The sequence below is a fragment of the Microcaecilia unicolor genome, chromosome 5 (assembly GCF_901765095.1).
Source record: "Microcaecilia unicolor chromosome 5, aMicUni1.1, whole genome shotgun sequence".
NCBI classification, from domain to species: Eukaryota; Metazoa; Chordata; class Amphibia; order Gymnophiona; family Siphonopidae; genus Microcaecilia; species Microcaecilia unicolor.
Window position 1 is genome coordinate 155,103,276 of NC_044035.1, and position 26,712 is coordinate 155,129,987.

The window sequence follows — 26,712 nt, forward strand, 5'->3', positions numbered from 1 at the left end:
GATAGCTAGCTTCAGAACAATGCCACGAGCCACACGCAGGTCATTTAATTGCCGCCCATGCAGGTCGGAGGATTATATTCCAGATTTTTTTAGGAAAGCTGTGTAGACATACAGGGTGGTTTCCCTGGGCTGCACATAATAGGACCCAAGGTTTCTCAGTTTAACGATTAGAACAGAGGGGGCAAAGGTTGAGAATAACGTCCAAAAAGTAGATGAATGGATTTTGTAATAGTAAGAGTTGTGTGATGGAAGCTACAAATAAGCAAAATTGCTTCTCAGACAAGGAGGTCAAATAAGCCAGTCTTACCAAATCCCATCTGTGTGACTGGAAAAGTGTAGAAGAGCTGGTAATATGGACAGGCCAGTGGGTTATGAAATTGTGTTTAATGTAAACCACAACCAAGGAAATTGGCAAGTTTATAATTTAATATTAACACGTTTATAATTTAATATCAGCCTACCTGTTAATATTAAAAGACAGTTATGCATTTGAATTGATACAGATACTGGGCTATTTAAATCACTTAGGTGCCCTTTTACTAAGTGCATTGAGTGCCAATGCACACCTAATGCAGCTTAAAATGGTGCACTGTGGGATGCGCTCAGGTATCCTGCAGTAAGAGCCAAATGTGCATGCACTAAAAAGGTTTCTTTCTTTAGGGGGCAATGTACAAGTTTTTCTGACATTTCCAATTGGACTCAACTTAAAATAAAAAAATTCTTGAACTTACACAGGCACCAATTTCTACTGGAGCAACTTACCAGCTGAGATTTCCTTGTAAGTGTTCTTTGTTAAGTCCTGTCTGGGTTTTCTACTCCATTATAAACCATAAAATTCTAGTCTTATCACCATGCATATCTCCCTGTCCCTCATCCACCTGGCTCTCCTTGTCTCTCACTTAATCCACCCCACCCTCATCCTGTGAGTCTGTCACTGAAATGCTTTGATGTTTCACTTATGTTAATTACCAACATTTGCTTATTTCTGATCTGATGAAAGGCTACCTTTGAAAGCTAATCAAAAATGTATTGTTAGTCCAATAAAATAGGTATCATCATTTTTACATCCCAGGATACTGAAGGAGCTCAGAGAGATCCTGGCGGGACCTCTTAAAGATGTATTTAATAGATCTTTAGAGACGGGAGAGGTTCCGCGAGATTGGAGACGAGCGAATGTGGTCCCTGTTCACAAAAGTGGAGACAGGAAAGAAGTGGGAAACTACAGACCGGTAAGTAGGTGGTAGAAAAAATAATGGAGTTGCTGCTGAAAGAAAGGATAGTTAAGGTTCTAGAAGCCGACGGGTTACAGGACCCGAGGCAACATGGCTTTACCAAAGGAAAATCCTGCCAAACAAATCTTATTGACTTTTTTGACTGGGTGACCAAAGAACTGGTTGAGGGATGTGCGCTAGATGTAATCTACTTGGACTTCAGCAAAGACTTTGATACGGTCCCCCACAGAAGACTCATGAATAAGCTGAAAGGGTTGAACTTAGGACTGAAAGTGGTGAACTGAATAAGAAACTGGTTGACCAACAGGTGGTAGAGGGTGGTGGTAAATTGAATCCGCTCGGAGGAAAGGAAGGTGAGCAGTGGGGTTCCTCAAGGGTTGGTGCTGGGGCCTATTCTGTTTAATATATTTGTGGGAGATATTGCTGAAGGGTTGGAAAGAAAGGTGTGCCTTTTTGCGGGTGACACGAAAGTAGCCAATAAAGTGGATACCCTGGAGGGAGTAGAAACAATGAGAAGGGATCTCCGAACGTTAAAAGAATGGTCGAGAGTCTGGCAGTTAAAATTTAATTGCTATAGCAACTCTGGGGTAACACAAATGTCCTGGTTTCAGCGTTATACTTTTATATAAATACAATGGAAACCGTTATTGAATACTAATATAGTCTTTTTTTCTTTTTTTTGTATGCTGTGATTAACAAGTGAAACAAGATGACAGCATCTATCTAATGATATGTGAGTGCTCAGTAAAACATATGTTGCTGTTGAGGCTGGACTACTGAAAAGCAACATGGGTTCATCGCAAGTTAGCCCTACCTACCACCTAATTGATCAGGTAACCCACCCAAAGACTGGTAGACCTTTTTATTTCACTAGTCACTAATTGTGAGTCAGTTCAAGTGGTATACGGAATCACATGTCCCTGCAAAAAATGGTACATTGCATTCACCACACTGAAGATCAAACAGCGTATAGCGGAGCATGTCAGCAATCTGCATCTCTTAAAGAAAGAAGCTCCACTAGTAGAGCATTGGACTGCTCAACAACATACGATCTCAGATTTAAAATACCTGGTGTTAAAACAATCACTCCGCATGGAGGAGATGTAGCCAGAGCATTGAAACACAGGGAACAAAGATTCATATTTCATTGGGACACGGTTGCCCCCAGTGGCCTGAACCATGAAATTGAATGGTTACATGCATGATGAAATACATACGTCACTTCCGATAATAGATTTAACTTGCGCGGAGGCGCTGGCGTTTTTTCAGTCAGCCGTGGAAGAGCAGGACAGCACACTCACTAGGTAAGCCTCCAAATTTTGACAAGAAATGTTGGAGATTAGATGATTTAAAAGCTAATGAGTATATATTTTCAAGCACGGTCATATAGGTGTAAGATTACAGCACACTGAAGATATAACATCTATCTTTACATCTAGATAATCACAATGCAAACAAGCATTGTCAGTAGTCCTAGACTAAGTTCTCCTGATGACGCGATGGCAAAACACATGATGTGTTGAGAACGAGAGCGAGAGAATATGAACGAGAAAATGAGAAAAAATGAATTCAATATGAAAAAATAAGAATATATAAAAGTTGAATGAAGAAAGCAGGTTTTTAGACACCAGCACGGATCACTGTAGATTGAGCGGAGGCACTACAGAGGAGCACCCAACGGATTCCACCCACAAACCACATAGCCCCAAGCTAAGTAACAATTTTGCTATTATAAGCAAGCAATTATTGAAGAGATTATAAAGTACCAATTAGGTGGTAGGTAGGGCTAACGTGCAATGATGTTGGGTTTATATGTTGCTTTTCAGTAGTCCAGCCTCAACAGCAACATATGTTTAACTGAGCACTCGCATATCATTAGATAGATGCTGTCACCTTGTTTCATTTGTTAATCACAGCATACAAAAAAAGAAAAAAAAAAACTATATTAGTATTCAATAACGGTTTCCATTGTATTTATATAAATAGTTAAAATTTAATGCCAAGAAGTGTAGAGTGATGCACTTGGGGTGCGGAAACCCAAAAGAGAGATACCGGATAGGAGGAGAGAGATTAGTAAGCTCAACTCAGGAGAGTGACCTTGGGGTGTTGGTGTCGGATGATCTGAAGGTGAAGAAACAGTGCGACAAGGCGACGGCCGTGGCCAGAAGGATGCTAGGCTGTGTAGAGAGGGGCATAACCAGCAGAAGAAAGGAGGTGTTGATGCCCCTCTACAAGTCGTTGGTGAGGCCCCACTTGGAGTATTGTGTTTAGTTTTGGAGGCGTATCTTGCTAAAAATGTAAAAAGACTGGAAGCGGTGCAAAGAAAAGCTACAAAAATGGTATGGAATTTGCATTGCAAACCGTACAAGGAGAGACTTGCTGACCTGACATGTAGACCTTGGAGGAAAGGAGAAACAGGGGTGATATGATACAGATGTTCAAATATTGAAAGGTATTAATCCGCAAATTAACCTTTTCCGGAGACGGGAAGACGGTAGAACTAGAGGACATGAATTGAGGTTGAAGGGGGGCAGACTCAGGAGTAATGTCAGGAAGTATTTTTTCACAGAGAGGGTGGTGGATATGTGGAATGCCCTCCCGCGGGAGGAGGTGGAAATGAAAACAATAATGGAATTCAAACAAGCGTGGGATAAACACAAAGGAATCCTGTTTAGAAGGAATGGTTCCGTGGAATCTTAGCGGAGATTGGGTGGCGACGCCGGTAATTGGGAAACAAAACAGGAGCTGGGCAGACTTCTACGGTCTACACCCTGATCATGACTGAATAGATAGGGATGGGCTGGAGTGTAAATTTAAAGGGGCTTCGATGTTAGCGTCAGAACTTAGTACAAGAACAGTACTGAGCAGACTTCTACGGTCTGTGCCCTGAGAAAGGCAAGGACAAATCAAACTCGGGTATACATATAAAGTATCACATACCATGTAAAATGAGTTTATCTTGTTGGGCAGACTGGATGGACCGTACAGGTCTTTATCTGCCATCATTTACTATGTTACTATCTTATTTTCTTTTCTATGTTTTGTTTTATTTTATTTTATTTCTGTTGATTACCTTTAAAAGTGGACTAACACATCTCTCTACATGGGATGTTTTAAGAATGAGAATGCAATGCTCCTTTTTCCTGACTCTTTTTTTTCTTTCCTTAGGTAAAGGGAAATGGGACTTGATATACCGCCTTTCTGTGGTATTTTGCAACTACATTCAAAGTGGTTTACATATATACAGATACTTATTTTGTACCTGGGGCAATGGAGGGTTAAGTGACTTGCCCACAGTCACAAGGAGCTACAGTGGGAATTGAACCCAGTTCCCCAGGATCAAAGTCCGCTGCACTAACCACTAGGCTACTCCTGCATCTTCCTATGATGTTTTTAATTAAAAACAAAAAGGTGAAAGGAGCTATTCTGCATAGAGCCTGTAGTTGGGTCCTTAACATGAGGCCATAAAGTTTGTTCTGTAATATACCAAGCCATGCTGAATGTACTCGGTAGTTTTATTCCTGGTTTTGGTGTAAGGAAGCCACACTAGTGATTCCCGTGCGGCAAATGAGAGGAAGCCCATAGGAATTGAATGGACTTCCTCTCATTTACCGCACAGGAATCGCTAGCGTGGCTTTGTAAAAGAAGCCCTCAATTAACAAACTTACCCAAATGGTAAGAGTAAAAGGGCAGGGGGATAAAAGTTGTGGGGTTTTTTTAATTACAAAGTTGTAACTTTATTCCAGATCTCAATACTTTCACTATTGTATAGACATTGTTTGGTTACTTACGAGACTGGGAGACTGGGCATCCAAATGGTAGACGTTTAATGTGAGCAACTGCAAAGTGATGCATGTGGGAAAGAGGAACCCAAATTATAGCTACATAATGCAAGGTTCCGCATTAGGAGTCACCGACCAGGAAAGGGATCTAGGCGTCATCATTGGTGATACGTTGAAACCCTCTGCTCATTGTGTGGCTGCGGCTAAGAAAGCAAATAGAATGTTAGATATCATTAGGATGGAATGGAAAAGAAAAATGAGGATGTTATAATGCCTTTGTATTGCTCCATGGTGTGACCTCACCTCAAATATTGTGTGCAATTCTGGTCATCACATCTCAAAAATCAGAAAAGGTACTGAGAAGGGCGATGAAAATGATAAAGGGGATGTGATGACTTCCCTATGAGCAAAGGCTAAAGCGGCTAGGGCTCTTCAGCTTGGAGAAAAGGCAGCTGAGGGGAGATATGATAGAGGTCTATAAAATAATGAGTGGAATGGAACGGGTAGATGTGAATCGCTTGTTTACTGTTTCCAAAAATACTAGCACTAGGGGGCGCACAATGAAGCTACAAAGTATTAATTTTAAAACAAATTGGAGAAAATATTTCTTCACTCAATGTGTAATTAACCTCTGGAATTAATTGCCAGAGAATGTAGTAAAAGCAGTTAGCTTAGCGGGGTTTAAGAAAGGTTTGGCTAGCTTCCTAAAAGAAAAATCCATAAGCCATTATTAAAATGGACTTGAGGAAAATCCACTTCTTATTTCTAAGATAAGCAGCATAAAATGTTGGGATCTTGCCAGGTACTTGTAACCTGGATTGGTCACTATTGGAAACAGGATGCTGGGCTTGATGGACCTTCGGCCTGTCCCAGTCTGGCAATACTTATGTACTTATTTACTTTTAAAAATAAAGTGTGGAAGGAAGACCAAACAACAGCCAGTTTAGTTAAAATGTGAGATGCTCATTTGGCTAGAATAGCCTCCTTCATCTTTATTTTTTTTCCAAGATTTTTTTTATTGATTTTAGTACAATGTAAATAGTACATAACATTAACCAAAAGAAATAAAGATGCATTATGGAGATATATAATGGATTATAGTGTGCCAAGGAATTATATAATTATACTTATAATAGTAATCTAAGATAAGTAGTTATCATTTATGTAGTTTCATTTGTAATGGAATCAAGATAGGAAGCAATTGGAGACCATACAGTATTTGTTTTAATTATTGATCCTGTGAATGTGGCGGAAGCCAATTCTAGCTTGTGGTACATTAGAACAGATTGCCACCAGAAATGTTCATTTAACACTGAAGAGGTTTTCCAATTATTTAGAATCATACGTTGTGCTATAGTAACTAATATGTCAAACAATTTGTAATTATTGGGAGAGAACGTGAATTCAGGAGAACAGGATTTCAAAATTATTAATGAAGAAGTTAGTGGAATATCTGAATCAAATATTTTACTAATGATGGTCCATATTGCTTTCCAAAATTTTTGAATATGAGGGCAATCAAATAACATGTACAGTAATGTTCCACATGTTCCATTACAATGCCAGTATAGGTTTGTGGGGGTTAGACGTGCAGAATGTAGTTTCCTCGGTGTCCACACAGATCTATGGTAGAGGAAATACATTGATTGTAATATGTTAGTAGATGGTAATGGTTTGATGAGAGAGAGCCATAGTTTATCTTTAGTGTGTTCAGGAACTAATATATGTATGTCATTCTCCCAAGTTTGTATTAGCGTGTTGTGTTTTTTATAGATGGAAGACAAGAATAGTTTGTATAATACGGATGCTACATGTCCTGTGTGAAGTAGAGTCTCACAAAGTTGGAATATTGTGGGAGTTGAAAGAGAAGGAATTTTCTTTTTTTTACTAAATGATTTTATACATTGTGATATTTGTAGCCATCTGTAATATTGTGAAGAAGGAATATTATATTTAGTTTGGAGATCTGAGAATGAGTTAATGGATTTTTCTTTGCTGTTATATATATCTTTGAGATACCAAATGTTACAATCAGACCATATTTTCCAATAAAAAGGTTTGTTATCTATAAGAAAATCTGGATTATACCATAGTGAGGAATGTAGAGATTTATTAAGTGGATGCTCAAGGATACCGTCTAGGTGTAAAAGGCATATTTTGGTGTTAGTGATGATTATATTTTCTTTTTGTGATGCACTTAATGTAGATGTAAGAAGATGGGGAAGGTGAAAAGGTTGAACTATATTTTGTTCTATTGATAGCCAAGTAGGAGTATAATCAATGTTAGTAGAAAACCATTGGCATCCCTGCTGAGCTATGAAAGCTTTATGATAAAGCATAAAGTCTGGAAAAAGGATACCAAATTTTTCTTTTGGGGCTTTGAGTTTTTTTAATTAAATTCTGGATTGTTTAGATTTCCATAGGAAAGATGTTAGGAGTGTGCCTATTTGTTTGTAAAATGATGAATGAAATAATACAGGTATCATGCTGAGTATGTAATTGATTTTAGGCATTACCATCATTTTGATTGTTTCAATTCTTCCCCACCAAGAAATATTTAAGGGGTGTCATGATAAAAGAAGATTTTTGAGAAAGGTCAATATGTTATTACAGTTAAATTTGATAGTGTCATGTATTGAGAAGTAGAAATTGATACCAAGATATCTAATTGATTTATTAGACCAGGATAGTTTGAAGGGATCAGTCAAGTCTTTTGACATGAGAATGTTGAGTGGAAGGACTTCAGATTTGGATTGATTGATTTTGGAACCTGAGACAGCTGAGAAGTTATTAATGAGTGAGAGTAATGCCGGTATGGAAGAGGATGGATTGGTGATATAAATTAGAATATCATCAGCATATGCTGATAATTTGTACTGTTTACTTTTGTATGATATACCGGTAATGTCAGTTTTTTCTTTTATTGCAATTAAGAGAGGTTCCAATACTAAGTTAAACAGGAACGGAGAAAGTGGACAACCCTGTCGGGTTCCTCGACCCAGTGTGAAGGATCCCGACAGGGTATTTGCTATAATTTTTGCAGATGGGTTAGTATATAGTACTCTGACTTTATCGATGTAGTTGTCAGGGGCTCCAAACCATTTAAGCACTGCAAATAAGAATTGCCATTCGACCCTGTCGAATGCCTTCTCTGCGTCTAGAGACATGGCCATGGCAGGGACAGGACAAGTTTTTGCTATTTGGGAAATGTGAAAGAATAGTATTGAGTTATCTGTGATGAGCCTGTTTGGCATAAATCCAACTTGCGAGGGAGATATTATTTTTCCAATTATTGTTTTTAATCTATTAGAGAGAATTTTGGCAAATATTTTATAATCCGAATTAAGAAGAGATATTGGTCTATAATTTTGGACTAGTTGGGATCCTTATTTGGTTTGGGTATTACTGTTATTACAGCCTCAGAGAAATGATTGAAACTAGTTTCATTGGGAGATAAATTATTGAATAAACTCAGCAGATTCGATGATAGAGAGGTTTTGAGAATCTTATACATTTCAACTGGGTATCTGTCTGGTCCTGGGGCTTTTCCAGATGGGAGATCAGATAATGCGATCAGTAGTTCCTTCAATTCAATCGAATTAGCGAATAAATTACTATCAGCTTGTGACCATTTAGGATGAGATAAAGGGGAGAGGAAAGCTTCTATTTCTTTTGAATCTCCAGTAAATTCAGATTGATATAGTTTTTGATAGAATTCAGAGAATGTCTGTAGGATATCTGGGGTAATAGTTGTTACTTTATTTTTATTATTTTTAATTGATGGTATTTGAATTTTGATATGTTTACGCTTAAGGTAATTGGCAAGAAGTTTACTGCTTTTATTACTTTCAAGATAGAATCTGGATTTGGTTTGAAAGATTTCTTCTCTAGCAAGACTAGTGCACAATTTATTATAAGCATCATCTTTAGAAAAAAATTAAAAAGTATTTAAATGAAGAAAACAAAAAGTAGCATAAGCACTAACAAGTTAGATGCAAAGCACTAATAAGGAAGGCAAAAAGAGAATTTGAAAAGAAGCTTACCATAGAGAAAAACTCATAATAAAATCTTTTCCAGATATATTAGAAACAGAAAGCATGTGAGTGACTCGTGGGACCATTAGATCATCAGGCAGACAAGGCCATAGCAGAGAGACTAAGGGGCCCATTTACTAAAGCATAGTGAGCACTAACAGATATTAGCATATGCGAAGTACCATGTGGCCCTTAGGTATAAAATAGGACATGCAGTATTTAGCATTTGCTAAGCTTTAGTAATATTTTTATTTATACAAATATTTTCAAATTCACTACAAAAAAAAAAAACAAGTGAACCCTCCCCCCCCCCCCCACCATGTACTATGCCACGCAGAAATGGCAACACAGCCCATTCAAAGTGAATGAGCTCTGTTGGTATTAGTGCACGGCAGCCTCTAGAGTGGCTTAGTAAACAGCAGGGCCGCTGAGAGGGGGGCAGGGGGGACAAAATTCCCAGGCCGCCAAGGGGGGCCCAGCGCCGCAGTCCCCGATCTCACCTGCCCTCGGCTCCATTGACCGTCCGCCACCGGGCTGGGCCCCCCACATTGAAATCATCACAGCACCTCACCTGTCAGCTCCGTGACTGAAAGCACAGCAGCGGCAGATCAGATTCGCCTCCCTTCAGGCCTTCCCTCCCTGTGTCCCACCCTCGTCTGATGTAACTTCTGCAAGGGCGGGACACAGGGAGGGAAGGCCCGAAGGGAGGCGAACCCGATCTGCTGCTGCTGCGCTTTCAGTCACGAATTGAGGTGACAGGTGAAGCACTGTGATGATTTCAATGCAGGGGGCCCGGCCCGGTGGCAGACGGAGGGGGTGGGTGGGGACTACAGCGCGGCAGCCTGGGGGCTGGGCCCAGCCCAGTCTCTCGGCGGCCCTGGTAAACAAGGGAGGTAAGCTTTAAATAAAGGGCCCCTAAATTAATTCTTTGCTTTGGTCTTCACTTAGGAAGATGTAAGGGAGCCATTCATGCCAGAAATGGTATTTAAACATGTTGATCCAGAGGAACTGAAACAAATCTTGGTGAACCTGACCATTGTCCGGCCGATCGTTCCTGGGCTACCTTCACCACCCTCACAGCAGAATCTGTAGCTAAAGCAGTCACCAAGTTTTCTAATAAACATTGTGGTCTTGACATATGCCTTAGTTACCTGTTAAAATCTGCTCCTGGCTGCTTCATTGCTGAACTCACAACATATTTAAATTTCATGTTCCAGAAAGGTCTCTTCCCGTCTATGCATGGAAACATTCTCCTCACACCTATTCCCAAGGACCCGAAAATCAGAGCTGAAGTCATCTCAAATTATCGCCCAGTTGCATCTATTCCATTGCTCATCAAAACAATGGAAAGTTTGGTTAATACTCAACTAACTATTTGAATAAATTCTGTATTCTACATAGCTCTCAATCGGGTTATCGTCATCAGTACAGTACCGAAACAGTATTAGTGACCCTCCTGTCCAACTTTAAAAGATTATTATCTACTGGGAACAAAGTGTTCCTACTTCAGTTTGATATGTCTAGTGCGTTTGACATGGTAGACCACACTCTTCTAGTCTATCTACTGGATACATTTGGAATAGGCGGTAACGTGCTTAGCTGGATTAAGGGCTTTCTGTCCTCGAGAACGTACCAAGTCAAAGCCAAATCTCAAAACCCTGGAAAGCTTATTGTGGAGTACCTCAAGGATCACCCCTTTCGCCTACCCTTTTTAGCATCATGTTGATTCCTCTAGCGACAGCCTTATCCAAACTTGGCCTCAACCCTTTTATCTATGCGGATGATGTGACCATCTATATCCCTTTCAAATCGACATTAGCTGAAGTCTCCGACTCTATAGTTGATAGTTTTTCCATTATAGATTTCTGGGCAAATGCGTTTCAATTCAAACTCAATAAAGAAAAAATGCAGAGTCTAATCCTTTCGTCTCAGCATACTAAGGTCCTCCCGGCATCTCTCATCATTAAGGATTATACCCTTCCAATCTCTAAAAGTCTGAAAATCCTTGGAGGATAATCACTTGATACTGGATAATCAAGCTAAGCTCATCACAAGAAGAATGTTCCATTCAATGTGGAGGTTGAGGCGTATCAGGCAATTCCTCACTAAAGAGCTCTTTCATACCCTCATTCATTGGTTGGTCCTATCGCATATAGACTATTGCAGTGGAATTTATGCAGGATGCCGTGATTACATCCTAAAAAAACTCCAGATCACTCAAGACACTGCTGCAAGGCTAATCTTGGGCAAATTGCGCTTTGTCCATGCTCGCCCTCTACGTTTTATTCTACACTGGCTTCCCATAAAAGACTGTATTACCTTTAACGTCTGTTCATTAACTCGTAAGATAATATATGGGGAAGCCCCTGCCTATATGTTAGATTTGATAGATCTGCCATCAAGAAATGCTTCAGTGTCTGCTCGATCCTACCTTAATTTACACTATCCAAGTTGCAGGAATGTTAAATATAAATTACTCTTCACATCAACCTTCTCCTACAGTTTGTGACTGGTCCATATATGTCACCTGGACCGAGATGCCAATGTTGGACGAGAGAAAGAAAGAAGATCAGAAGAGAAGAAGATTTGATGGTGAATGGATCTCTCTCAGAGAAAACAGAGAGACTGATTTGCCCCAAATACCTGTAACCTGAACTCTGTGCTGAACATTGCATGAAGTACAGTTTAAAAGCAGCTCTGTGGCTTTCTAGGAACAGAGTAACCAGCTGCACCAAGCAGGGACCTTGGACAATTCCTGATCTATCTGAACTTGTATGTAATCTGCTAGAGCCTAGAAGAGAAACAGATTCATTACCCCCTTGGACTCTGAACCTACGGGACCTCAAGGATGAGCTTGCAGGAATTTTTCTTCTTATACCTCAGGATTAGTTAGCTTTTGTCTTTGCCTGCAAATGATTGATTACAACAAGACCTGTGGTTATTAGCCTAATACTGCTGCTGTTGGTAATTTTTTCTCGGGATATTATAGTTGTGTAATTAGTCATGTATATGTATATATATATATATATATATATATATATATATATATATATATATATACTAGTAAAAGAGGCCCGTTTCTGAGCAAATGAAACGGACGCTAGCAAGGTTATCGTCGGCAACACCCCCCCCCCAACCGGTTCGTTGTTGTGGCATTGCTCCGCCCTCAACGTCATGACGTTTGATGCGAGGGCGGGGCCCTTAGCAATTTCCCACCTCCCTGCCTCCCTCCCTGCCTCCCTCCCTCCCTGCCAACCCCTTGGTTGTTCTGCCATAGCTCCGCCCTCGAGGGCGGGGCCCGGAGCGATTTTGGTGGCTTCACTACCACGAACCTTCGAACCTTTTTGAAGGAATTCAGGGCTTGGCTTCGGCTTCACTGACGTCACTGTCTTCAGAACGTTGAGGGTGAGTTTTATATGTATATGTATATATACAGTGGGGGAAATAAGTATTTGATCCCTTGCTGATTTTGTAAGTGTGCCCACTGACAAAGACATGAGCAGCCCATAATTGAAGGGTAGGTTATTGGTAACAGTGAGAGATAGCACATCACAAATTAAATCCGGAAAATCACATTGTGGAAAGTATATGAATTTATTTGCATTCTGCAGAGGGAAATAAGTATTTGATCCCTCTGGCAAACAAGACCTAATACTTGGTGGCAAAACCCTTGTTGGCAAGCACAGCGGTCAGACGTCTTCTGTAGTTGATGATGAGGTTTGCACACATGTCAGGAGGAATTTTGGTCCACTCCTCTTTGCAGATCATCTCTAAATCATTAAGAGTTCTGGGCTGTCGCTTGGCAACTCGCAGCTTCAGCTCCCTCCATAAGTTTTCAATGGGATTAAGGTCTGATGACTGGCTAGGCCACTCCATGACCCTAATGTGCTTCTTCCTGAGCCACTCCTTTGTTGCCTTGGCTGTATGTTTTGGGTCATTGTCGTGCTGGAAGACCCAGCCACGACCCATTTTTAAGGCCCTGGCGGAGGGAAGGAGGTTGTCACTCAGAATTGTACGGTACATGGCCCCATCCATTCTCCCATTGATGCGGTGAAGTAGTCCTGTGCCCTTAGCAGAGAAACACCCCCAAAACATAACATTTCCACCTCCATGCTTGACAGTGGGGACGGTGTTCTTTGGGTCATAGGCAGCATTTCTCTTCCTCCAAACACGGCGAGTTGAGTTCATGCCAAAGAGCTCAATTTTTGTCTCATCTGACCACAGCACCTTCTCCCAATCACTCTCGGCATCATCCAGGTGTTCACTGGCAAACTTCAGACGGGCCGTCACATGTGCCTTCCGGAGCAGGGGGACCTTGCGGGCACTGCAGGATTGCAATCCGTTATGTCGTAATGTGTTACCAATGGTTTTCGTGGTGACAGTGGTCCCAGCTGCCTTGAGATCATTGACAAGTTCCCCCCTTGTAGTTGTAGGCTGATTTCTAACCTTCCTCATGATCAAGGATACCCCACGAGGTGAGATTTTGCGTGGAGCCCCAGATCTTTGTCGATTGACAGTCATTTTGTACTTCTTCCATTTTCTTACTATGGCACCAACAGTTGTCTCCTTCTCGCCCAGCGTCTTACTGATGGTTTTGTAGCCCATTCCAGCCTTGTGCAGGTGTATGATCTTGTCCCTGACATCCTTAGACAGCTCCTTGCTCTTGGCCATTTTGTAGAGGTTAGAGTCTGACTGATTCACTGAGTCTGTGGACAGGTGTCTTTCATACAGGTGACCATTGCCGACAGCTGTCTGTCATGCAGGTAACGAGTTGATTTGGAGCATCTACCTGGTCTGTAGGGGCCAGATCTCTTACTGGTTGGTGGGGGATCAAATACTTATTTCCCTCTGCAGAATGCAAATAAATTCATATACTTTCCACAATGTGATTTTCCGGATTTAATTTGTGATGTGCTATCTCTCACTGTTACCAATAACCTACCCTTCAATTATGGGCTGCTCATGTCTTTGTCAGTGGGCACACTTACAAAATCAGCAAGGGATCAAATACTTATTTCCCCCACTGTATATATATATATATATATATATATATATATATATATATATATTCATATATCTATTGGTATATTAATTAGTATATTTTGGTAGTGTACATAAGTTTTGTACATTTGCATTTTGCCATATTGTTATTTTTATATCTATAATAAATATTTCCACTTTGGCATTGTTCCTTTCAGTGTTAGACAGCCTTACACGAACCTAAGGGCCAATTAGGTACTAATCATCCTCTTTTGCCAAACAAGGCCAGAGTAATTACTGCATAAGTGATTTTTTGCCCACCTATGTACCTTTATAGATCCGACCAATTGAATTTTCTTTAACTTGAAGAAATTATTTTGTATGCCTGATGAAATAAGTAGCAGGTCTAAATTCAGATGTCCATCTTTTTTGACTTGCACATCCTCTCCTCTTCTGCACAGTGGCGTAGCAAGGGGGGCTGCCACCTGGGGCGGTTCGCCATTGCACCCCCACCCCCGGGTGCAGGACGATGACATTCCCCCCCCCCCCCCCGACCCAGTGCCTACCCTGAACTCCGTCTAAGCTCCCGCACCCTACCTTTAAAAAAGCTCAGAAACCCTCACGCCTGCAAGTAAAAGAAGTATGGATGGATCGTCTCATCGTCGATCGGGCCTTCCCTCGCTCTGTCTGTCCCGCCCTTGCGGAAATAGGAAGTTGCGTCAGCGGAGGGCGGGACAGACAGAGTGAGGGAAGGCCCAATCGACGAGACGATCCATCCATATTTCTTTTACTTGCAGGCGTGAGGCGCTGCGCCTCGCCTCGGTTTCTGAGCTTTTGTAAAGGTAGGGTGCGGGAGCTTAGACAGAGTTCAGGGTAGGCACTGGGTCTGGGGGGGGGGTGTCATCGTGGTGCACCCGGGGGGGAGCTGGCAAGAAGCACCCTCCTTGAGCTCACTCCCGGGGCGGACCGCCCCTCCTGCCCCCCCTTGCTACGCTAGTGCTTCTGCAGTCAGAGTTGGATGTGTTTTAGCTGCTACCTAGTCCTGCCCAAAACACACCCAGACCACATCCCCTTGCCTTATGAACATACAACAGCTTTAGATGTCCATATCATGGCTTGATAACATTGGGACTTGGGCCTCCATGCTATATGGATGTCTAAATGCCAGTTTTCAAACATCCCAAACATAAATAGAGCTTCTAAAATAAGGGCCATAGTATTATTAGCAACAGGAGTAAAGGAGATAACAAATCAGTGGCCTCCTGAAAATAAATATCTGCCTTTGTATAGTCTTTTGCTCCTTGGAGTCCACCACAGACCCGTTGCTTTTGAGGGGTTCACCAAAGCCTGTTTTATTCACAGAAGGGTTCATCCACTCCATTGCCTCTATAGCCTGGGATGACAAATAATACCACCTTAGACTAGGAACACCTATAACTCCCCCTCCCACCACTCTTGTTGGCATACATCGTTCTCCTCCTCTGGGCTTTTTATTATTCCATACAAATGCCAGAAGGCAGTTTGTTAAGGGTTGCCCTTGGAATAGGCACTGGCAACACCTGGAATATAGAAAGCAACCGAGAAAGTATATTCTTCTTCATAGAAACTATCTTGACCATCCATATTGTAAGTCTAAAACACACCTCTAAATCAATATCTATCTGCTTGAATAATACTGGATAGTTAACAGCATAGGGCATATCAGATTTGTTAGTTACGTTAACCCCCAAGTATTGAATATGATCCCATTTCCTAGCCCATTTAAATGGAACCCCCCCCCCCCCCCCCCCCAAATACAGTCAAAATGTGGCTGTGGTAAATGTACTGTATGTTTGGGGCCTCTGTTATGTTTATATTAGGGATGCATTTCAATTAGAATTTTACTCGTGATTAATCATGCAATTAAAGTTGCAGTAGGAAAAATAAATAACATACCATTAATCACATTTATACATTTTAATCAAAATATAGCCCCCAAAAAATTAAAGAATAAAAAGAAATGAAAAGATAAGAAATACAAAATACAAATTGAAAAATTACAAATTAAAAAAAAAAACATCTAAAACAGCATACAGAATAGCTATAAACAGCCTTACAGTTTTCACAGTCTGCTTCAGAAAAGCAAGCCTAATTCTTGAAACCAGAGACTTTTGTATATCTCCCCAATAACTTCATCACATTAGGGAGGGAAATTAGAGGAGAGAAGAGGGTCAACAGGATGCTGTAGGATGCGGTTTGCAAATAAGGCAATTCTGTAGCATTCAAGTGGTGAAGTGATACCCCTGATATCAGGATCAGCTCTGCTCACTTGGGCTGGAGCTTCATTACCAAAGCAAAGAAGGTAGAAGGAAAGAAACAACCTTGCTTTGTCCTTTAGCTAGTGGAAACATTGGGAGCTACCAGGTTTTCCAGTTTCAAGAGGGAGCTTTTGTCCAGGATTTCTATCCTGATGGATTATCATAAGTGCAGCAGTGATTTTAATGGGTAGAATCAGGAATATAAATTCAAAAGCAGGATTGGTCAAAAACTCATCTTTCTGGAACTGAGTAACTCGGCAGCTCTGTGGAATGTTCCCTGAGCTGCCGATTCTGCCACCAGCTATACATATTTGCTTTCAATTTACTAGATGTTTCAGATTTATAGTTCATTTTTAAAACCTGAAGCACTGGATCTCTTAGTGAACAAGGGGCAAGGAGGGATTGCCAGCACCGATGCTAGTCAAGAACTGGGATGAGGGGCACCAAATTTTGAAGTCACCAGGGCAGCCAGAACCCTTGCACTGGCCCTGTCTTTGAAGGGGGAAACGGCACATCCATGTACAGCAGAGTGATTTACAGATGTGTGACGCATTTGGAAGAGCTGGAAAGAAATATGCAGAACACAGCATGTTAGTGGTGGGAGATTTTAATCCATTTGCAGAATCAAAAGTAGGCAGAGATCCTGATGAGGAAGTGATATCACTGGCCAAAACTGAAGCCCAAGAAACAGGATTCCCACAGGAAATTATAGCGTCCAAGACCATCAGTTGAAATAGGCTCATATTCAAACTGTATGTCATCACACACACACACACACTCACACATGCTCTGACTTAAAGGACTATCTTAAAGCTTCCAGCTGAACTGCAGTTCAGCACTCCCCAGCATGTATCATCTTTAATAAGCACAGCCAAAGGGACTGCAGTAAATGGGGATGGAGACAAAACTTTTGAATTTTCTCCAATGGTGTATAAATAGAAACAAAATAAACCTTTAAACTAGATAACAAGGCAACCGCACTAGTTTCTCCAATGGTGTAATAAGTCAAGACGACATGAAAATGTGTGAGTCAATATTCAGCTGTGGCAGTCAGTGAGGTTTAAACAGTGAATGTGGCATTTAAAAAAAAAACTTGTATATTTGACACTACTATCTGGCTATTCAGCAGTGCTAAATATATGTAATGAAGGCTGGTCACTGGCTGCTATATGGGTAACAGTGATCAGGGGCGGCACAAGGCAATCTGCCGCCTGAGGCGAGAGCTGAGAAGCCACCTGAGGCGAGGGCTGAGATTGGCCCCCCAGGCCGTGGTCTGGCATCTCCCCCTTCCTTCTTCAACCTCCTTTCCCAAGCCTACCTCTGTTTTCCAAAAGACGGCCTCTTTTTTTCTTTTTCTTACATTTGTACCCTGCACTTTCCTAATCATAGCAGGTTCAATGCGGCTTACATATTATATACAAGTACTTATTTGTACCTGGGGCAATGGAGGGTTAAGTGACTTGCCCAGAGTCACAAGGAGCTGCCTGTGCCTGCAGTGGGAATTGAACCCAATTCTCCAGGACCAAAGTCCACCACTCTAACCACTAGGCCACTCCTCCACTCTACTGTGGCCCATTTCTGAGGAAACAGGAAATGAAGTCAAAGGCGGGCCATGGTAGAGAGAAGAGGTCGGTGCCAGCAGCAGGGCAGCCAATGGGAATTGCTGCCACCTTTTTTTTAAATCATTTATAATTTTTCATTTTATGAGGGTCATTTGCAAACAGTAATACAGAGATGACTGTACATTAATACAATATTAGAGGAAAACAATCTGAACTAGATAAATGGATTATATACAATCTTTCTCTTTCTTAGACCACAAAATAAATAGGGAGAGTGAAACAAGACAAGGAGATCAATTAAACAACAGTAAACAAAGAAAACGTGGTATTAACCTGATTATCCCCAGTTATTATTTATCTGAATCATTATTCCACATTGATCGTCTGGTTGGCTTCTTCAAACCCAAGACGGTGTATAGTCAATTAATTTAGTTGGAAACATACTTATTGTCCAATATTAGTGGAAATAATACACCTGATTTCATTTTTTTCTCTTTTAAAACCAGAAATTATTTAACAATACAAACACTTGAATCTCTAATCCAATTCCCACTGATTAAGGTAATCCCAGTTTCACAGGCTTCACTCCTTTTGAATTAATATACTAAGAGGAATCATTTCAGAGGAAAAAACTTTAGGAGTCATACCCAGAACTCTGGGAAAACAACAATCTTGATATTAATCATCTGTAATAATATTCATTTTGTTCAAATTTTTCTGGTCTATTATCATTTTCAAAATCTTAACCATTTCCTACTCCTGTAGAACTTCATTTGCTGTGTCAATCTTTCATTCTCAAAGGATTCGATTTCATTATCCATGTGGCTCACTAATAAGATTATATCTGAAGAAAAATTATTTACTACCACCGTTAGGTCCTGGAGCGCCTTCAAGATGATATTCAATGTAACCTCCACAGGAGCCAAAAACTCCAAGCTGAGAACTCTTACAGGTTTAGGAGTGGCACCGCCGACACGGGTTCAGCTGTAAATGACTTCTGTTTCAGCATACACTCCTAACTCACTCCTCCACTCCTTTGGACATGGTGGTTAAGTGGCTCGGGAGCGATGAAGTTGTTTCCAGGTCCAAGAGCATCGACACTCCTTCGCTGGCGCTAATCAAAGGACTCATCAATCGAGTCATCTGTGAGCAGCTCGTCGCGCAGCGGTCCCACACTTGCTGCACAGGGGACAAAACGCTGGTCATCAGCGGCTGACCCCCCATTGTCCCCTTCCTTTCAGTTAAAGTAACTGCAAATGCAGAGAGGAAATTTAAAGTAAACAAAAACAGAACTTCAGAGGACAGCTGGGCCATTGAGCGTACAAGCTTCAGGTAACCATCTTTCCACTCTCCCTAGTTTGGGACATTCTTTGTCTGGTTTCTCCTCAGAGGCCTGTCTGATATGGGTAACCCTTTGCTGCCACCTTTTAATAAACAAAGATTGGCTCAGGGAAGGGAAATGAAGGAAGAGGGGAGATGCTGCTCTGTGAGGATGGGGATTGAAGAAGGCATTGGGGAAATGCCGCTCCCTGAGGAGTGCCGCCTGAGACCCCCACCTGAGGTGGCCTAATGGTAGGGCTGCCACTGGCAATGATACTCAGACACTCAGGTGAGCAGTTTAATTTAGGGCAGCTTTTTTTCTGTCCGAAATAAACCACTTAACTATATGGACAGCAGCTGTCACCCCATCCGGATAGTGCTGCTCAAAATTAATGGTTAGGGGACTTAAATGCGTGAAGGGCAATTCTCTAACTGGGCACCCACATTTATGATCCCCTAGTGCAAGTGTCACGTTTACAAAGCTGGAAACTAGGTTTGTGAGCCCTTGGGCCACTGCCGAGGAGCGGCAGTGGCAGGCAAAATCCACCCCACGCTAGAGACAGGGCAGATCTCTGACAAACAGTTAGGCTTCACCTGCACCTGGCCACTTTTCACCAAGAGTTGAGCTCCAGGCTTCAGGTGGCCGGCAGGACTTACTGGACAGGGCAGGACTGGATAACAGCTAGGCAGCACAGGGACAGCAAGGCAGGGAAAGGATAGGCTAAAGGACAGGACTTAAAGCTGCAAGCAGCCACTGAAACAGGGAACATACACAGCTAGACAGGAGACTGAACTGAATGCTGCAAGCAGCCACTGAAGCAGGGAACAAACACAGATAAACCCAGAACTAGACAAAGACATACAAACAAGACTGGGAAACAAGCAATACAGTAAACAAGCAATACCCTAAACTAAGACTAACTAGAACAGGCAAGACTTCAGGCAAGAACTAGAGCAAGGAAGCAAACTCAGACTGAAGTGCAAAAGCACCAACATACCAGGGCCTTAGGCACAATGCAAAGGCAAAGCAGAAAGGTTTCAAAATGGCTAATAAGCCCAAAAGCAGCTGAGACTCAGCTGCAACAATCACCAGGCAACTAAGGGTGCTGTGCAGGTTCAAACAAAACAAGCAGGTCTGGCAGTCTGGAAGATCCAGACTGGGCTGAAATCTGGAACGGGTGACAGCACACAGACAATCCAATGCAGCCAGCACACAGAGACAGAGACAGAACTAACTCACAAAGAACAGACAGAAGCCAGCTCAGAAGCTGACCACAGGAAATAAGGTGAGTCTGAGAGGGGGGCACGGCCACAGACATGACAGCAAGTAAATGTACAGAATAGCAGCATTTATGCACATAAGTGTACATTTGTCCACAAAAGTGCCAGCAGGGTGCCTAAAAACTATTCTGTAATCATGCACCTACATGGCATGGTGCACAAATGCAACAGGCAGAATATGGGCAGGGTTCCCACTTACGTGCGTAACTTAGAACAGTGTTTCCCAAGTCAATCCTGGAGTACCCATTGCCAGTCAGGTTTTCAGGATATCCACAATGAATATGCATGAAGAGATTTGCATATAATGGAGGCAGTGTATGCAAATGAAGTTCGTGCATATTCATTGTGGATATCCTGACTGGCAAGGGGGTACTTCAGGACTGACTTGGGAAACACTGACTTAGAGAATACTATATTTTATTGTTGCGTCCCGCACTCCTACCTGCTCTCCCGCCGTGGGGGGCGGGAGCCAGCGGCCTCCGCAGTGCGAGAGGACGGCCGGGGGGGTTCCTGCGTGGGGGCCGGCGCTGCCGCGGGACTGGCGGGTCAGGCCAGGACCGGCGAGGGCGAATGCCGGTCTCTTGGTTGCAGGAGGTCAGGACGAAGTTTGCGCCGCCCAAGATGGCGGTGCTGGTACGCGGGGGCCGACGTCTTCTTCGCTCCAGAGCCGGGGGCTCTGGAGTTCCGCCTACCTAGCACCGGATTGGAGGACCAAGGCGGTGACTCCGCCTGGGAGATCGGGCAGAGCCAATCCGAGGGGCTCTGCCGACTCCCAGGGCCGGATTGGTGGGTTTCTCCCACGAGGGCGGGGTGGCGCGATATTTAAAGATGGAATCTAGCTGACACCCTTGCTTCAGGTTCTGTTCCCGAAGCCTGCGCAGTGGTTCCATGTTGCGTCTTCTTGGACCTGCCCAGAGACTGCTTGAACCCGTCTACGGAGTAGAGACTGTGCTTGTACTTAACTACGGCTTGCTAGCCGCCTATCCAGAGACTGTGCTTGTACTTGACTACGAATTGCTAGCCGCCTATCCAGAGACTGTGCTTGTACTTGACTACGGATTGCTAGCCGCCTATCCCGAGACTGTGCTTATACTTGACTACGGATTGCTAGCCGCCTATCCAGAGACTGTGCTTATACTTGACTACGGATTGCTAGCCGCTTATCCAGAGACTATGCTTGTACTTGACTTCGGATTGCTAGCCGCCTGCCCAGAGACTGTGCGTTGTATTTGACTACTGATTGCTAGCCGCCTGCCCAGAGAGTTGCCCTGCGCCTGACTGCTGTTTGCTGATTGCCCGTTACTCCCGACTCTAGCCAGGTCAGTCCGTCAACCCCGCGGTTCCAGCAGTCCTGCTGACCGCCTGCAGCTGGGGGCTCAACCCCTGGTGAACGGCGGTCGCCGCGGGTGAAGATTTGGGGTTGCACGGCTGTCCTCTGAGGTCCTTCGGGGCCTTGCGGGACCTAAGGGCTCACTGACGTTGAAGACAAGACAGTTATGTGCAACCTTGCCATATTTAGTTGGCCGCAGTTACACCAGTTAGCTGTGGGCGCCTAAATGTAAGGCAAGCCAATACCAGGTTACCCTAGTATTCTATAACAGAATCTGAGTACCTAGATGCCATTATAGAATAGGTTCTCACTGCACGGCATCGGGGTGCCTAAATGGAGGTGCACACTTAGAGAAATTAATGTAGTGGCCAGGGCTGCCGAGAGGGGGGGCAGGGGGGACAAAATTCCCCGGGCCCGGGCCTCCAAGGGGGGCCTGGCGCCGCAGTCCCCTAACCCGCTCCCCTCCGTCCACCACCGGGCCGGGCCCCCATGAATTCAAATCATAGTGCCTCACCTCGACCTCGCTCCATGTGAAAGAAACGCAGCAGCGGCAGTCTGCAGATCTCCTCCCTTTGGGCCTTCCCTCCCTGTGTCCCGCCCTCGCGCAAGTTACATCAGATGAAGGCGGGACACAGGGAGGGAAGGCCCAAAGGGAGGCGATCTGCAGACTTCAGCTGCTGCGTTTCTTTCACACGGAGCGAGGTCGAGGTGAGGCGCTATGATTTGAATTCAGGGGGGCCCGGCGCGGTGGTGGATGGAGGGGGGTGGCGACGGAGGCAGGGCCCGGCCCAGTCTCTTGGCGGCCCTAGTAGTGGCAGCCACTAAGGGGGTAAAAGTCCCTTTGAATGTTGGCCTGGTGGTTGCAAGAATTAAAATCTAAGAGTTCAATATTCAGCCCAAGGCAGAAAGGAGTCCTTTTACTAAGGTGCGCTAACAGATTTAGTGCATGCTAAATGAAAAAGAATGCCCATACGAATATAATGGGCTTGTTATCATTAGCGCAAGCTAATCATTAGTGCACGATAAATCCATTAGCGCACCTTAGTAAAAGGACCCCTAAGTGACTTATAAGCCACTGCGGCCACAGGCTGAGTTAACCCCAGATATTTAATGCTGGGGCATGTCCAACCTCAGGCACTGAATATCTGGGTTAGTGTGGTAACCCAGGGATTAAACAGGCACCAACTAATATTGAGACCAGTGCCCAGTTAACTCAGAGGATAAAGTTAGGTCAGGCTTTGTGCTGTCATAACTCTATGTGCTTATTTATGCCAGTTAGTGGACTAAGAGAGAGATGCATAAAACTTACTGGGCCAGTAACGTAAGCTTTTGACCAGATCAAGCTGGTTTAGGGAGCAGGGAATCCAGCGATAAATGCACAAAGGGGCTCTGCGGGCTTTTTACCATTTGCAGCAGCAGACACTGGGAATTGTAAGCTAATGTATTTAAATGAGCTGATCAGTATTCAAATGTGCATTCCAAGGGATGTATAGCAAGGACCACCATCTGGAGCAGCCGATAGCATTGACAGTAGCTTCTCGGCAGAGCTGTCTGCTGCACAGCATCAAGGAGGCTGGGTGGACAAAGCGAGTGGTAGCAGGGACTAGACAGGAGAGCAAAGCTCAAGTGATCCAAAATGTCGGGGGACAAAAAAGCTGGGGGAGGGGGGTTAAAACTTTGGAGAGCAGAGGACTTGGGAACCCAGAGTGTGGCAAGAAGATTGCATGGTAATGTGAGCCCGGAGAAGCTGCAGGAGAAAAACAAGTCCTTTGAAGTGCTCCAGGGCTCTCTTCTACTTCCCTCTCCTCTGCCGCTCCCACTTCCTTGCCAGCAATGAGAATGCACCCCAGGGTAGGGCAGCAGCAGCACAAGTACTCCTGCTTATAAGCCACAAAGCTGCCAGAGCTTAAACCTTCCCTTTATAGCAAATAAAACTTTTTTTCTCCAGAAATTCTTGTGCTGCTCTTCTCTCTACACATGGCTTTCACACTTTAGTGCTAATTGGCTAAGTAGTAGCTCTGCCCAAATCCTACCCAAGCCAACCTGTTAGGGGATGGCTAATTAGAGACAATATTCACCAGCACTACCTGGTTAAATGCTGATGAATATTGCTGGCCAGCTTAACAGGAGTTAGCTAGGCTGATTACTGCACAATTAAACCCCTTTGAATATTGACTCCTAAACCGATAATGATTAAGAGTTCTGGAAATCCATCACATTACTCCTCTTTTTCTCCACAACCACTGGCTTCAGTGAATTATTGTATTCAGCATAAGGTCCTGACTCTTACCCACAGAATTCTTTCTTCAGGAATCCCAGCTTATTTGTCTACCACAGTCTCACAGTATGCATCCCCTAGACTCCTCCGATCTTTGAATAATCGGCGTTTATAGCTTCCCTCACCAGTGGCAGCAAGGCTTGATTCTACAAGACAATCAATCTTCTATTGTGTAGCCCCATCTTTATGGAATTTACTGCCACATCCCCTCCGTCTTGAGTTATCATTCCTGAAGTTTAAATTAGCCCTGAGAACACACATTTTTAGGGCTGCATTTGAGGATGTCCTTTGAATAGGTTCTGGCACTGAACATCGTTGGACTGAGTTCTCTTATTGCATGATGATAGTGTGTTATCTCTCTAACTCTCCGATACAAATGGAACTATCTTTATTTTTCTGTCCTATTCAACATTGGAGTTCTGTTCCCTTCTATAACATGTTTTTTTTATTGTGAATTACTATGCTGTTTTTATGAATAGTGGTATATCAAATAAATTTAAACCAAAAACCACAGACTATACTATACTAATATACAGGCTTATGGAAAAATTAGTTCATACCCTACAGTTTTCTTTCCTTTAGTCCCAAAGGATCAGTCCGGACTAATGGGTTATGCCCATCTGCCAGCAGGTGGAGATAGAGAACACTAATGAACTGTGCTTTATAGGGTACTGTGCAGCCTAGCTCAGCCAGTAATCAAAAGCTAAGCAGTGGAAAAAGTGTCGTATAAGCAAAACACTCCTGCCTCCTTAACAACGTTCACTGAAACAAAATATTTCCATCAAGGTAAATGTAGAAACAGTCATCAATATCTGTATAAAGAGTTTTAGGCAGCTATTTTATGTGTGCACATACACTTTAATGGACTCTCATAGACCCCACGGCCTAAACTTTGTTCCATTCTTTAATCATCAAACACTTTTAATATAAAATTCTTTCACCAAACAGTGCTCAAAAATTCCAACTGAAATTTCAACAATTACTTAAGTTTCCAGGTTTCTTGCGTCCCAACATGGACCATGTTTCGCATCAGAAGTGTCTCAAGGAACCCAATTGAAGTTTACTCTGGCTGTGCAGAATCCTTAAAAAGGTGCAAAAACATCATACATTTCAAAAAATTGCAATCTCAAAGTTTTTAAATGTCACTTGTAGCTATTAATAATCATAGATATTCTTAAAAGCAAAAATCTGAGCAGGACAATACCTCACAGCTGTCTCATCAAACGCTCACACTGATGCCAGGCACCCCGGAAGTGGAGACATCCCTCTGTTTAAAAACTCTCAGAGGGCGTGTCTAATTCCAAATGCGCTACACTATTGGAGGTCCAAAATTTGACATCTGAAATGCTGTCATTACAGAAAAGCCCACCATTCCATCTCATGGTTAAGCCCTTCTGGTTCTTTGGTGGAACAATCAAAAATCCACTTCTATTCTCTTTTCCACAACAGTTTATTTCAATCTCCACCCCTTAGAAGTTTAGTCCTGTGGATGTCCATATACAATTTTTTTGAAAATTTGGTGGTTACAACAGCAACATACTTTAGAGGAGTTTTGGTTTATTGTGCTGGAAGCCCCTAAATGTGGAGATCAGAAGAAACTGTGTATTGGAGAACAAAACAGAAGTGGATCTTTGATTTGTCCATCAAAGAGCCAGAAGGGCTTAACCTTGAGATGGAATTGTGGGCTTTTTTTTTTTTTTTGTTACATTTGTACCCCGCACTTTCCCACTCATGGCAGGCTCAATGTGGCTTACATGGGGCAAAGGAGGGTTAAGTGATTTGCCCAGAGTCACAAGGAGCTGCCTGTGTCAGGAATCAAACTCAGTTCCTCAGTTCCCCAGGACCAAAGTCCACCACCCTAACCACTAGGCCACTCCTCTTCTGTAATGACAGCATTTCAGATGTCAAATTTTGGACCTCCAATAGTGTAGCGCATTTGGAATTAGACATGCCCTCTGAGAGTTTTTAAACAGAGGGATGTCTCCACTTCCGGTCTGCCTGATGTCAGTTTGAGTTTTTGAAGACAGAGCTGTGAGGTATTGTCTTGCTCAGATTTTGGCTTATAAGAGGTTCTTAAATGTCACTTGTAGCTATTAATAGTTATATTAATAGCTACAAATGACATTTAAAAATTTGAGATTGCAATTTTATGAAATTTATTATGTTTTTGCACTTAACATTAGCAACATGAACTAGATATAGCCTAAAACCTGCAAAACATTTGTGCCTAAGAACCAAAGAAATCCCTAAACTATGTTCATTAAGAAAGAACTGAGAACCTATGAAGGATGAGTTCTGGACTGATCCTTTGGGACTAAAGAAAAGAAAATTATCAATAAATATTTTTTTCTTCCATTATATCTCCAAAGGATCTGTTCACACTAATAGGATGTGAAACAGCAGCTTTTAATTTGGGAGGGATTGTGACAACTCTGTAAAATAACCTGAGCCCCAAAGGAAACATCTGATCTGGCTGCCACATCTAAACAGTAATGCATAATAAAGGAATGAGAAGAAGCCCCTGTAGCAGACCTACCAATTTCCTCCAAAGAAATAACTTGTGCTTCAGCAAAACGAGTAGATAGGGATCTTGTAGAAGGAGCTTTAACATATGGG